Source organism: Phodopus roborovskii, unplaced genomic scaffold, assembly GCF_943737965.1.
Source record: "Phodopus roborovskii unplaced genomic scaffold, PHOROB, whole genome shotgun sequence".
In the NCBI taxonomy this organism is placed as follows: Eukaryota; Metazoa; Chordata; class Mammalia; order Rodentia; family Cricetidae; genus Phodopus; species Phodopus roborovskii.
In genome coordinates, this window is record NW_026126516.1 from 9,912,113 (window position 1) to 9,928,281 (window position 16,169).

A 16,169-nucleotide genomic window follows, 5' to 3' on the forward strand; every position below is an offset into this window, starting at 1 on the left:
GTGGCATAGAAGGGCAGAAATGGAGGAAACTGTCATTGGAAGCTCATCATGAAGCTCTCCCAAGAGGGTCTCGTCACTGGACGGTGCAGAGAGAGGACCTTCAAGGGTTCATGGAGAAGGTTCTTGGTGAGGGGAAGTTTGCCTTTTGTGAGGCTGCTGAAGGAGATTGGAAGAGCCCCAGAGTCAGGCTATGACACCCTTTACGGCCAAGGAATAGATGGAAGGGTGGGTGTAGGATGAATGGATGATTGCAAAGATGGGAAAATGGATGAATCTGTCTCTTGCAGGTTAATGGGATGTCCTATTGCTTTCTTTGCCCTTGTAAGAGTTTTCCCACAGACATGTCAAGGACCAAGGGGCATGGGGAGGGTATACTTTGGGAAGAGTTGGTTGAAATGGCACTGGGAAGAAAGTTCTGGGGCACTACATTCTGGATAGGATGGTTAAGATCATCTGGAGCCCCAGGGATGGTCCTGGATGCTGTGCACTGGGTGCTTGGGAAGCCTTCAGTGGGATCCGAGACCTGGTGGGATGGTGGGGGAGGTAAAATTTGCTCCCAGATTTGGAAATTTTGATCTTGGGTTTTTTCTGAGTGTGTTTGCAGGAGATCCTGAAGGTCCCAGTGTGCAGCAGAAGTACAGGGTAAAGACAGAAAGGCTTGAGTGCCCTAGCCCATTTCTCCACCAGCGTTCCCCTTTGTCCCTGGCCCCTGTCTCTTCCCTACAGTGCAGCTGACTCTGCCTGCACTTGTTGGCCACTGTGTGAGTGGGACAATAGTGAGTTTGACTAATGACAAGGAAGAAGCTACTCAACAGCACAGCCCAGGATGCTCCCAGTCCTCACGGTTGGCTCTTTGCATCCACCTCATCCACCAGAGCCCAGAGCCCTAAGCATAGCCAGGCTCAGGTTCCCCAAGTGAACCCTCTGGACCCTGGTAGCATCTGAGGCAGAAAATGGAGGAGTCCTAACTTTGGAAAACTGGCGAAGTCATCAGTCTGGAATGGTATCAACCAGAAACCCATGGGAACACCAGGGCCCCACTGGGGTCCTGCAGAAGCTAGTAGAGATACTATAGTCTCTGTAACACACAGCCATCACCATCCACTCTTTAATGACCTTATTAAAGATCACTCAGTGCAAAGTGAAGCCATCCCAAGCTGCTAAGTAGGATGTGACTCAGGTCTGGAGAGCAGGGTGGCCTGTGGGTGGGCAGCTTCTAGAAATGCCAGGTCATAGCAAGTCACCTGGCAATGGGACTTGGGCAGAGAGAAGCAGGGATTTTTTTTCTTTTGGTCCCAATCTTCCCTGCACCTCACCTAGCTCGGTGATTGGTTCACCATTAGGACATTAGCCTCACCTCAACTGATCAAGAGATAGACTGAGTACCAGCTGTACCAACTGAGTGTCCGTGCCACACGCTCACCCAGCAGGCTGGAGACAAATGCATGCTTTCCCTCCTGGCTCCGGGTTTACTCTTCCACAGCTAGCTGAGGAAGATATAAGTCAGGAAGAGAGGACTAGGGGCTGGACCTTCACCGGGAGTCCATTCTGTCCTTGGGCACAGTTCCACTATGATTTAGATGAAAGAACTTCCTTCTCCATCTTGTTCCTCAAAACCTAAGTCAATTCAGGGGCGCTAAAAGCCACAGCCAATCTGTTTGGTTGCCTCCCACTACAAGCTGGGAAGTCTCATCCATGCAGAAATTCAGTTGGATTCTTGTAAGCCAGAGTGGGTCTCAGGACCACCAGTTCCCAGCCCAGAGATGTGAGACATTGACTAGTATACTTGTGGAATTTGGTTGATGCCCACCCTGTGGACCTCCTGGGACCTGCAGGAGTCTTATTGGGAATTTCAACTTTGCTTCTTATGATCTTGAGACACAGGTCCCACCCCAGGGTCTCCCATACTTGCAGCACAACTAGATGCCTCTTCACTTGCCCTGCAATATGGCTCTCCCACCGACTTGAATACCCAGAACAGAATGAGAGTAGTCTCACTCCCTTCACTAGATTTCACAGGCAGGCCCCACTAACACCCAGCATCTTTCAGTCTGATGATAGAAGCTATTGCTTCTATGCAGAGCAGTTATGATTTCTGTCCCTCACCGCTTTTTGGAATAAGCCTGAACCCCCACAAGCAGACTCCAGGAGATGCTAAAGTCCCTCTAGGGACCAGGGATTGGAGATCATGCCCTCTATGACAGCTATAGGTATGAGTGGTCTGGATGGCCACAGACTCTGTCCCTTCAGCGCATCGCTGTTCTGGATGTGGGGCACACAGGTGCCTACACCATGTAGGTGTGTGGGTCCTGGCAAAGCCCTGCAAATGCTCAGAGAGCAGCTGAAAGCCTGTAGCAACCAGATGCACGCTGCCCTCCATCAGCTCTGCTTGGCAGACTCCCGGGTGACTGAGTGGAGCTTATGGAGGGCAGAGTTCCCACCATGTTTTCGGAGCTGCAGTCTCACTGCCAATGTATGGGGAAGCTGGACATGTACAGAACCTCTCTGGCAGAAATAATCTCCTCCAGGAGACTCCAGTGTCATGTCCAAGGCGGAGCTCTCTGCCTAGGTTTCTTAATTCTCACAGTGACAGCAGGCCAGGCTCATTAACGGCCGTATGGATATGAAAACGCAAGTTCAGAGAATCCCCTGCACTGTCTGCGCAGGTTCAGGTCCTCCCAGGAAGACCCCACTCCCTTGTGTATCTAGTTCAGGGAAGGTAACTTGGACATATCTGGATTATCTTAGGAAGGTATTTTTTCAGCCATCTCTCTGGAAGCCCAGAGGAGGCCCCTGAACTCCTCGAGAGGATGGCCATGGCTGGCCAGTGGTGCACCGGGAATCAGTTCCATAAAAGCCTTCTCCTCTACGGCAAGTGCTGGGCATCCACTGGGGGCTATGGCAGCCGCGTGACCATTCCCATCCCCATCAAGTGTCCAGATTGCCCACCAGTAGACCGGCACGCAGAGTGGCACAGATGGGTCTGGGGACCAGACTCTGCTAGAGGTCCCCTAGCTAAGAGTCCTGACACCCTCCCTTTGCACATAGCCACCCAGAGCTGGGGCGGGGCTAGTGGTGTGCACTTACAGGTGGTGGTCACCCCTTCCTCACAAACTCTCTCTCATTGAGAGGAGGGAGCCCCATGACCTTGTGAGTCCCGAGGATTCTGAGGCTCTTCAAAGAGTCTGGTTAAGTAGCAGAGCCTAGGCGAATTTGCTGTTACCCAGCCGGGGCCTCTGGATTCTGCCTGGCCTCCCTCTGCTATTTTCTTCCCAATTCCTTAAGATGAAGCTCCGCCCCCGCCCAGGGACAGGGGGCTCACTCTCCTCTCAGCTGGCTCTGAGTGTGAGAAACTTATGCAGGTGTGGAGCATACAGACCTAAGGACACCAATCCCTCCCGTGGCTTCTGTGTGGTCCAGAAGGGGGAACCTCCTGGGGACCGTCAGCTTAGTAAGTGCTTGGTTATAGAAGGGCAGGAGGAAACACCAGAGTCACAGAGCAGCCCCGTGAGAATGGGTGTCCCTCAGATCTCCAGGAGTCTGATCTCACTCTCCATCCCCGAATCTGAGAGCCCCCTCGCCCAAGGGCAGGTGCCTGGAGAGTTGGGCCTGGACTTGTCTCCATATGTGTAAGAAAGGGTCATGAGGATCCTGGAGAGCAATGGTGGATACCGAGGGGCATCTTCTGATGCCATAAAAGGCTCTGCCTCCTTCTGTCCATAGAAACTTTGCAGAATGGGATGGCATTCTCATACATGACTTCCAAGTCCAGCACCCCAGGCTCTCTGCCTCCAGGCTCCAGACCCCAGCCCAGAGACTCCATTCATGTGACAGCCTACACGGTCCTCTGGACAAGATCATAAGAGCCAGGTGTGGCTCGGTGGTATCACTGCTACTCAGAAGGACTGTCCCCTAGATAGAACCCTGCTGGCCCCACGCAAGCTGTCTCCACCCCCTCCTCTTCCTTCAGAGTCCGGGATGTCTGATGCCCCCCCCCCCCTGCATTTGCTTTTCATTTCAAAGTATAAGCCTGGCAAGAGGTACAGAGAAAGTTCCATGTCTTTCTCCTCCTCCTGTCCCACCCAAGTATTCCCCTCACAGGACAGGATGGCTCCAGAGACACTCCTGGGTGGTTGCTGACGGCCACGGAGCTCCGGAGCTCCGGGCTGCACCAGGCAGCCAAGGCACTGGCAGCCCTCCATTCCCAGTTGGTTTTGCCACAAAGTTTGTTGTGCAAAGGGCAGTGTCAGGCTCCTTGGTTTCTCTAGTGTGTGTTGACAGCGCCCACGAGTCACCCCATTTATCATGGGAAGGGTGGGCCCCACCTAGCTTTCCACCCTGACTGTTTACTGGGCCTGGTACCCTCCCTCCCCAGGTAGGGCTGCTCCCTCCTGTGGCTATTACCTTGGCTTCTCTGTGCCGCTGCCTTCCCTGGCTGCCTTAACCCCACCCAGGCCTTCCCAGGGCACTCTGTGAAGACAGGCCTTTAGGATTTTAGGGTGAGGGAATGCAGGGGCCCACACTCCGCTCTGAGCCTGTCTCCATGCAACCTGGGCCATCCAAGGCTGTTTGGCCTCACAGAACTTCAGCTCTATCATCCCCATTACACGCTCAGGGGGTCTTGGTGGCAGAAATAGCTGTTGAGTCTCCTCCAGATGTGGACCTACTGCTCCCCACTCGGCTGAAGCAGACATTTCCATGCAACAAGGCCGCAGTGTCTCCCACCTCATGGGCGGGGGACACTGAGCCAAACTGGGGGGAGTGGGGTATCAACTCCTTGGGGTCAGACAGCCGAGACCCGGCATGGTCAGGAGCAAGCAACAGCCACTCTTTCAGGATGAGTCAAGGGTCCTCTAGTGTCCAGCTCCACTGCTTTGGCCAGAACCAGAGCTTCTGGACCAGATGAGCGTGAGAGAAGAGAGGAACAACCCCATGTCTACCCTAACCCAGAGACATACCCCCTTCCATCCCTATCCCATGCGCCCAGTGCCCAGGGTGTGAGCCTCAGTTCTCTGCACCCAGGGTCTAATTTAACACTTAGCAAAGACGGGGAAACTGAGGCTAGGCAATCCTAGGGGAGCCACAGAGCTGAGGCAACAGCAGACCCCACTAGCCAACTGCTGGAGACAGCAGCAGGCTTTCTTCATAATTAAAGGTCAGACCCAATTGCCCAGGCAACAAAAAGACACAGTATGGTTCCTGACCTTTTTCAGCTAATAAGGGAGAAATATTTGATGTTGTAAAGCATTTCATTATTAAAGCAACCAGGAAAACCTATTCAGAGGCACAGCCAACAGACTTACAATTAGCATGCACATAGACTCAGACAAAGCTGTCTGCTCACCCCGCCAGAGGGGCAGCTTCTGGGCAAGGACAATGCAAGCTTGTAGGGTATGACCATCATCTCACCCCTCTGCTTGTTTTATGGGTGCTGGGTGGTTTGGGGGGGAGAACAGTAGGGTGTCCCTCACTCTGAGAACCTGGAGGGTTGGGGGACCTGGCAATGACTACAATGGAATCTCAGGTAGGGACATCTGGAAGGGAGGCTAAGGTATAATGAAGGCTAGTTCTGTAGAGTGAAGTGGAGACAGAAGATTTTTTCCAGAACCTTCTGGATGCTAGGGCACCAGCCACAAATCTGCCCCTGCTTGTCACTGCCCTTAATATACCCTTTAATATGAGGTCTTGGGGACAAACAAGAAAAGATAGGTTAGGGTTTAATAGTGATGTATTGACATGTCATGTTGAACAGGTGTTAATTGAGCTGGATAGTCTTTGTTTTGTTTTGTATTATCAACTTAACACAAGCTAAAGTCCTCTGGAAAGAGGAAACTTCAGTTAAGAAAATGCCTCTGTCAGACTGACCAGTAGTCAAACCTTTGGAGCGTTTTCTTAATGACTGATGTGGGAGGCTCTACCCTACTATAGGTGATACTGCTCTTGGCCAAGTGGTGCTGGGTAGTACAGGACATAGGGCAAAAGATGGAGAAGAACCCAGCAAGCCGTGCTCGTCCATGGTCTCTGCTTCAGTTCCTGCCTCCAGGCTCCTGCTCAACGTGAGTTCCTGCCTTGAACTGTTAGATGCAAGCTGGATTGAACTCTTTCCTTGCCAAGTTGCGTTTGGTCATAGCATTTACCACAGCGGCAGAAGACTAAGACGGAGTCAGGGTCCAACTCCTAGGACCTGTTGCCTCTTCGGAGCTGCCCTCCGCCTCCTTGCCTGCTTCTGTTGCCCTAAGCTCGGTTTTGCAGCACCCTCTTTCTCCAGGCAAGTTCCCAGGTCCTTTGCCTCCACTCCTTTGCAAGGAAAAGCCAGGCTGGCCTCCTGGGTTGGCAGAGTACAGCTGGTCCCAAGACAACAGAGAAGACGAGCAAAGCAGTGAACGGGTAAGGCCAGCTACAGACAGGGTAGGGCTGAGGCCCATGTGGCCAGCCAGCCAGCCAGTCCCTCTGGATCTCATATCCAGGTGGGCTGGGATGCCTGGGGCCATGGCGGCAGAACTGCCATACATGGTGCCCCAGCCAGCCCTTCACTGGCCTCCTGGCCCAAGAAGGGCTTTCTCCTGCTGGTGCCTACCCCAGGGTGTCTGGCTCCCCAGGGAGGATCAGCCTGGGGCAGGAAGTCAGAGGCTCCTAAGATTCCTCCACACAGTGGCCCAGTCCTAGGGATCCTTTGGGAACCTCCATTGAGCACTCCAATTCCCTTTAATCCCAACCCAGTGGCTCCTCCCTCAGGACCTCTGTGAGCCAAGACCCCTGAAGCCACCTGTGCCCCTGTGGGCATCTGCACTCACCTGCTCACTTGTGCTCAGGCCAAGTCAGGCTCATGTCCTTCTCAGCCTCTGGGCCACGCTCCACGGCAAAGAGTCTATTAGGAGCCTAAGAAGCCGATTCCTTTCATGGACACTTATTTCTCTTAGAGACTGGAATATGTTTGCAATATATTTTTCATATATACATATTTATTCATACACATATGCACGTAAGTACATATGTGAACATACATATACGTACAAATATATATATATACATGTATGTATGTATGTATGTATGTATGTATGCATGTATGTCAGCAACTGGAAGCCCCAGGCTGTTTATTACAGTCTTCGCGTGATAACCACTCATGGACTTTCTATACTTTCCTCTACAAAACACAAGGCTGACCTTGGGTTGGAAAAGACTGGACCACGGGGATGAGGGGAGCAGGTCAGATGTCTTCCAAATCCCTGAGGACACACAGGTTCGCCCTCTTGGGCCCCAACCAGCCCCCTCAAGTGTGTCCTCTTCCCGTCTAAGCATGCAGCAAACCAGACAAATACTGTTAGCAACAGTGATAGGAGATGCAACCTAGGAGGGGTCCTGGGGGCTCTGCACTCACGGGTGGGTTTCCGCCTTTCCTGCACGGTGAGTTTAGTTATCAAGGGAGCAGGCCTCATTAAGAGCGGCCCGTAGACCTATTGATTCCACTATTTCAAAGCAGGGCAGATATTCCCAAAGGCCCTGTCAGGGGAGTCCCGTTGGGCTCCAGAGCTGCCAGAAGGAAGCCTCTTTGTTTTTTGTGTTTGGTTTAGTTTGAAGCAGGGTCTCATGTAGCCCAGGCTGGCCTGGAACTGGGTTAAGTAGTTGAGGGATGACCCTGAATAACAGACCTGCCTGCCTTCACCTTCTGAGTCCTGGGATTACAGGCCTGGGTTTCCACGGTCCATTCCTAAGCCCATCTGTTTGGAAGCCTCTCTAACCCCCATTTCTCAGGAGACAACTGGGAGAGGCCATGTAGGCTGCTCAAATGGGGAACAGGGAGCTTGCTGTTGTAAGTGGACACTTTTCTATCCTCCCTTACCATCTATGGGGCCTGAGGGAAACCCAGGCCTTCCCTGACCAGGTTACTGTTTTCCTGTAAGGGGTGGGGAAACTCTGGAGCCCCAAGAAGCTATACCCCAAACACACACACATACACACACACACACACACACCATACACACAACACACCATACACACACACACCATACACACACCATACACACTCACACACACACACCACACACACACACACACACCATACACACACCATACACACACACACACACACACACCATACACACACACCATACACACACACACCATACACACACACACCATACACACACCATACACACACACCATACACACACCATACACACACACACACACCATACACACACCACACACACACACACACACACACCATACACACACCATACACACACCATACACACACCATACACACACACACACACCATACACACACCATACACACACCATACACACACACCATACACAACACACACACACACACCATACACACACACACACCATACACACACCATACACACACACCATACACACACCATACACACACCATACACACACCATACACACACACACCATACACACACCATACACACACACACCATACACACACACACACACCATACACACACACACACACCATACACACACCATACACACACACACACACCATACACACACACACCATACACACACCATACACACACCATACACAACACACACACACACCATACACACACACACCATACACACACACACACACCATACACACACCATACACACACCATACACACACACACCATACACACACCATACACACACCATACACACACACACCATACACACACCATACACACACCATACACACACACACCATACACACACACCATACACACACCATACACACACACACACCATACACACACACACACACCATACACACACACCATACACACACCATACACACACACACACACACACCATACACACACACACCATACACACACCATACACACACACCATACACAACACACACACACACACCATACACACACACACCCCATACACACACACACACCATACACACACACACCATACACACACACACACACCATACACACACACACACACACACCATACACACACACACCATACACACACCATACACACACACCATACACAACACACACACACACACCATACACACACACACCATACACACACACACACCATACACACACACACCATACACACACACACACACCATACACACACACACACACCATACACACACACACCATACACACACCATACACACACACACACACACCATACACACACACACACACACCATACACACACACACACACACACACCATACACACACCATACACACACACACACACACCATATACACACACACACACCATATACACACACACACCATACACACCACCCTCAAGCTACACAGCAGTTCTGCTCCTGGGGTTCATGCTCTTACTAGATGTGCCCCAGAGTCCTCCTCCCCCCAGGCCTGGCAGGGGAAGGAAGGCTGTGTTTATGGCAAGCTCATAGCACCTAGACTGCTTCTCCTCACCCCTAAACCCGGAGCAAGTCCGAGGCCCCAAACTTGCAGAAGGCCTCCTTGGGAGTAGAGAGCCCACCAAGCCTGTGATTAATGTTCCTGTCCTCATTAATTCCCGGATTTCACCCTCTCATTATGAGGCGGTGAGGTGGTGGGTGGTATGCAGTGGAGCCGCATGCCTGCCTGGCTCTGACAGCGGTTACCAGAAGGCCTGGCGCTAGTAATTGCCTTTGCCCAGCCTCGGATGGGCTCATTAGAGGTAATGAAATCTAGGAGCCCAGGGTAGGAGAATGCAGGTCCCTCAGGGGACGAATGTGCGGGCTGGCAGGTGTGAGTTCTTCAGAGGAGAGTAGCCTGGGGAAGCCAGAGCTGTGGAGAGCCCAGTGGGGCTGGGGCCTGGGCTCTGCCCATTCAGGGGCCCAGGCCAAGCTCTCTGGATGCATGGTTCAGTTTGAAGCATGGTTCCAGATCCTTCTTTCTTCTCAGGATCCCTCTCAGTTATCTTCGATGGCAAGGGTGACCCCGATACCTGTCCCTGGCGCTTCCACCTGGATCCGTGCCAAGTTGTCTCCACTCAGTAGCCCTGCCTGCCCAGGCATCATTTCCAGGGGGGACAGGACTAAAGTTCTTTCCTGGCCTCAGTTTCCAGTCCTCCCTTTCCCTAGGTCCCCACCTGTCCAAAGCGGCGTAAGAAACAAACATGGCTGCCTAACACCCCAAGGCAAGCCCAGACTCAGTCCTAAGCTGTACTTTCAGTCCCCAAGCCCAGGTCCAGCCTCGACCCTTAGATCCCCATCACATCTCAGCCTCTGGTCACATGGCTTCCCTCTCACTCTGTCCCACCTGTGGCCTGTGCTCAGCCGTCTCTGTGGCTGCGGTTTTCCTCATAGCGTGTGGCAAAGGAGGCGCCGGAGTCTCCGTCCCAACTCTCCCATCATACTCGCCCTCTGTGCATCAGTTACCTCACTGATGCCTGCCCTGCCACGGGCTCACTGGCCTCTCCACCCCTGGGCACAGGTCCTCTCTTCAGACCCCGAATAAACCTGGTCTGTCCTGTACATTTTCTATGTGTTCTCCCTGCCCAGAGCAGCTCTCTCCTTAAGGGTTCCCATAACTTCCGAGTCCCCAAAACTCTAGCAAGAGGAATCCTCTGCTTCCGTGAAAAGGGAGCGGCGGTGGAGAAGGGGTTTAAGGGCTGCACCCCATGTCCTGGTGCCCCCAGCCCCCCAGCATACACGGACTGGAGAAAAACTCTGAGCTCTCCCCGGGGTGGAACCAGCACTGGGAACCTCCTGGGAACTTGGATGGGTTGGCGTCACCTCTTCCAGTCTTTCTGTGTGACTAGTTCTCTCCTACGGTCACAAGCTGTCACAATGCAGTGCCTATGACTCTAAGGATGTACCACCTCCCAGTGCAGGGGACGATGACTGAACCACCTTTCACTGGTTCATATCAAGAAGCTTCGTTCATTCTGGAACTGGACACTGACTGGAGGGGGGTGGGGGGTGGAGGATCTTCCTGGGTTTTTTGTGGCCTCTGGAGGCCGCGCACGTTCCTTGGCTCATGGACCCTCCCCATTCTCAAAGCCAGCCATGATGTCAGGTCCTCTTCTGGCTTGGCTATGACCCTGACTCTAACCATCTCCCTTCATCTTTTGAAGATCCACAAAGTCACACTGAGCCACCACACAACCCAGGCTCATCTCCCCAAACAAAAGACCCCAAAATAGACCTGTGCCATGGAAGGCTTTATGCCTGGTGGAGCAACGTAAACCAGGTTCTGAGAGTTGAACCCAGGACAGTTTCAGGACCACAGCCTAGACCGCCTGGGCACTGACTCAAGAAGCCTGGAGGCATTGAGGGATTTGGAAGCATGCAGGGGAGCCCTTGCTAGGCTGTGGGTCTTGTCTAGGCCCTGGGAGCCAGGAGAAGCCCCTGGAGGAAGGAGGTGCCCAGAGGATAAAGGCCAGGGCAGGAATCTGGTGTGTTTGCTGGTCAGAGCCCTGCCTCTGGCTTGAGAGCCCAGCTGAGCCCGGCTGCATCCCAGCAGTGAAGAAGGCAAGCCAGGGCAGGAATCTGGTGTGTGTGCTGGTCAGAGCCCTGCCTCTGGCTTGAGAGCCCAGCTGAGCCCGGCTGCATCCCAGCAGTGAAGAAGGCACTTGCCCGGAACTCCAGGGCCTGGCACTCTCAGCGGCGCCATCTGCCTTGGCACGTAAGCTGCAGCCCCATGGCATTCTGGGTTTTCTCTGACTCCCATTATCATTTCTAATCAGATCTGCAACTTCTGGCCCTGACACCTGAAGCTCATCTCTGACCTGCCATCTCATATGCAGCGCTCCAGCCGGCCATGGCAGGTGCTGGACCAGACTCCCAAACCCTGGCTCCCCACTCTGCTGGTAACACTGCCGTCGATCCCTGCACACATATTGTATGCTTGTAAGAATGCCTGCCTCTCCTCCTGTAGACCGCTGGCATGTCTAATCTGGCTATTTGTGCCTCCTACAAATGTCCCCAAGAGCATCAGGTCCCCCGAGTTTACCCCAACCACCAGAGGCACCAGTCAGTTGCCCTTGCTGTGACCCCACACACAATGCAGTGTACTCCCGCATGTGGGGCCCTTCACTGCCTGTCCCCAGCGACTCTCAAAGCCTCATTCCTTAACATCCAGTGTAGTTGCCCCCTGATAAAGGACATCAGTAGTTACCCAGATTTGGGGGGCTTCAGCTCAATCCAGCCAACTTACCAGATCCATACCTACGAGGGGGAGTGTAGACTGAGAAAGAACAGGTAGAAAAATTAAAGATACTAAAGGAAAGACAGACATACAGAATAGAGCCAGGAAGGCATTCCAGTGAATACTGAACCGCCTTAAGTTTATTGCTCAAAATTCTTATATACCCCAACCAAAAGGAAGGAAAAGGCAAAAGACTTCTTTACAATGATACAAGGAACAGACAGACTTAATTACTTCATTCTCCAAACATTTAGTAACCACACCTTAGATCAAATAAACCACTTGATATCTAGGTAAGACATCCATGCCTTAGACCAAACATCCTTCAGTAACTATTTCTTAGACCTTTAGTCTTAGGACTTTAACCTTGAAAAGCAAGGATAATTTTGAACTCTCTGACCTTAAGTCAAGATGAAGCGGAGCTATTTCTATGGACCCCGGCATCCAAGTACAGTTTTATCCATATGGTGTGATCCTGAGGTTGTCCGAGTCCCAGGTTGGCCAGGTGAACCTGTCATGGCTTCTTAGATCACACACTCGTCTGGCATAAGATACCCAAGGCTAACTGGGTCCACAGGCCTGGGTCAAGCTTCCAGAAATGGGCAGTGATGGAGCCACGGTCATGGCTCCCAGCACAGACCCCATGGGGCCACCGTCTTCTCCCAAAGCCCTCAGCTGACATTGTGCTTTAAGGCATCATGCTCCTGGAGGTTCTTGGCTTCCGTGAGCATCCTCTCTCCCACCATTCTTTTGTTGCTAGAACTGAAAGACCAAGCAGGTTACCCTGCTCAGAGAAGAGCAGGGTTGTGTTGGGGGCAACAGAAACAAAACTCTCCATTTCCCTCCCTGATGGTGGCCACTGAAGACCGAAGACAATGGCAGGTACATTCCACGTGCTATGCATACACCTACCTTCTGGGACTCAGATGGGTCCAGGCCGAACAAACAAGCCTCTACATTCCAGTCCTTAGGCAGGAGCACACAGTCATCTCTGGACACTCTCTTTAGCATCTAAATGCCACAGGCTAAAGGCCCTTACAGTGGTCTGGATGTGGAATGCCTCTCAAGATGACTACTGTGTTCAGAACATTGTCCCTCACTTTGGAGGGAAAGAGCCTGTCTGGAAAACAAATGCCAGGGAAGTGGGTCCTTCTGAGCATTTTCTCCATGCCCCTCCTACCTCAGCACCCCCCCCCCAATCCCATCACCATGATGATCTGTCCAGATACCTAGGGTCAAGCGATCCTAAACTGAAGGAACTGCCTGTAACTGCTTTGGAACAGAGGCTGACACATAATTACCCTTTCAGGAATGAGGCTTAAGAGAAGAAATGGCCTGAAGACTGTGGTGGGGCTTTGGAGTATGAGAGCATTAGGAAGAAATGGTATGTTACCAGCAGTTTCCTACCAGCCTTGTCCCAGAGCCGCATCAGTCCCAAAATAACACACAGAGACACTGCATTAGATATAAAGCTGTTGGCTGGCTACTACCGTTTTTTATTGGCTAGCTTTGTCTTAAATAATAACCCATTTCTCTCAGTCTTAGTATTTTCACATGGTCTTATCTTACTGGAGAGAGGGTCCAGGCCCTTACTCTTCTTGGTCCTACAGTTTGACTCCTTTCTACCACATCTCCCAGAATCCTCCTTGTCTCCTAGTCCCGCCTATCTTGCCTTCCTATTTGCCAGCAGTGCTTTAATCATTAACCAATAAGAGAATGGCATCTCCCATCATCTCCTCTTTTCTGTCTAAAGTATAAAGACGGGTTTTAACTTTAATATAGTAAAATATATAGCAAAACAGTTATCAAATAAGAACTATAGTTAACAATATTTAGTCTATTAACATTTAACAAGATTTAAAGAAAATATTCCATCATCTATCCTATCTTTGTGAGTCTAAAGTCCTATATGTAACTTATCTTCAATCCTAACTAAGGAAAATTATGACCATAACTATCTGTCTTCAGCTCCATCAAAAACCACAGAAGGATAGTATATAAACTCTAAAAATGACAGAGATATCTCACTACCTGAACATCATCCAAAGTTCTTCTGTAAATTGCCACATCCATCTTCAACCTATAGGCTATAGTGTGTCTAGCAGACTCCTCAGCAAAGCAGGAAACTTTAAACTGTCCACCTGTATTAGCAATGTGTCAGTCACTTTTCTCTGTGTCCTGCAGAATGTCTGGCAGACTCTTCCATGAAGCAAAAACCCTGTAGCACTGTGCATCTTGTTTCAGCAGTCACTTTTCTGTGGGTCCTATATGTCCAGTTTATACAGCATAAACTCAAAGAGTCCAGACAAGAGCAGTTTCTTGCCCAAATGGCTAGTCTTGCCATATTGGGAGTAAACTCCATAATGAGTTTCTTCAATGTCTATCTTCCTTTGTGACACAGGCAGTATTGCCAGGAGCAGTTATATCTCACTGTTAAGAAAAACCCTAAACCATTTTAAATGCCATATTCTGTAGATCTTTGAAAGGTTTGAAGAATGCCTATCCAATTGAAATAAATCTCTTTATATCTAGAAAACCTAACTAACTTAACTACAAGTTTTGACTATTATAGATAGCTATCTATAATCTGTAATAAATTATACATTACATTTTTAAAGAGCTATACAAACAAAGTACCTAAACAAGAGGAGAAATACACATATCAAAAACTTGACCTGAAATTGTATCAATAAATGAAAATCTATTCCAAAACTAAGTACTCATTTCTATACCATAATCCCCTTTAGACCTTTAAAAAAAGATTGGTTGTGATCATTAACCATTTATAACCAACCTCATTTAGATGAAAACAAACATTTATAGATAGTATTTAGGAATTTGGGCGTCATTCTTTCCAAACTGCTTCCTGATGATAGGGGGCGCTGTCTTTGGGATCCTAAGGAGATGCAGAAATCCTGGCTGTAGTGCTCTTCAAAGTTGCCTTTTCCCAGATGTTTTAAATGTTACATCATCTGGGACACTGCTTCAAGGGGTCTTGCTTGATCAAACCATGTTAGTCTAGAAGGAATCCATAGCTTTCATTTTCTGTGGAAACAAAAATAAAAATTCTTTTCCCCAGTAACCTGTTCTTAGACTTAAATTTTGAAGTCAAAGCATTTTTAAAATATATAAATTGCATTAATTCAGCAGCATTGATAATCAAGTGTATTTTAGCAGTTGTTGTTCCTTCCTTAGCAATTGAGCAACTCAAAGACAGCACAATAGCACACAGTCCCCAGACTCTGTGTACTTTCCATCTTCACGTGGCTTTTTTATTACTCTATGTCTTCTACCTCTATTTTTTTCATTTTATGAGACAGGGTTTCTCTATGTAACTTTGGCTGCCCTGGAATTCACTCTGTATACCAGGTTTACTTTCAGATCACAGAGATCTGCTTGCCTCTGCCTCCTGAGTGCTGGGATTAAAGGCCATGTGCCAGCACACCTATCTACTCTCTATTTTTTTTTTAAATCACTTTATTCTGTTTCTTTTTCTCTCCCAAGCCTACATATATTTTAAACACACTGTAAACCTTTAGAGGTTTTTCTTTATTTTAATCTGTCTTTACTATAAATCTTTATCTTTTTTTGGCCATGAGTCTTTTATCTGCTAAATAACAACATTGCAAAAATGAAAGCCATAGCTGTTTTAACCGTCATTTATCCAAGATGGTGGGAGTACATTTATTGCCAGCACTGAGCGCTGTGTTTACCGCCTTGGTCTATGCTGCCATTAAGCAGCATGCTGTGGGCTTGGAGATGTGGTCACTGCCACTGCCAGCTGTCATGCACACCATTCAGTTGGTAGCAGGGCCTCTTAAAAGAGCCAAGCAGTGCTTTCTGCTTATTTTGAGTCAGGAAACCTCCCTTAAAAGAGCCTTTCTAGTTTCTTCTTGTCTCTAGCAAAACAGAGCCCACCCAAGAAAAATGCTGCTACAAGAAACCTTGCTTGTCTCTTTCTTTTGTTTCTAAAATCCTTTTTGAAGCTTTTGTCAAGTTGTAA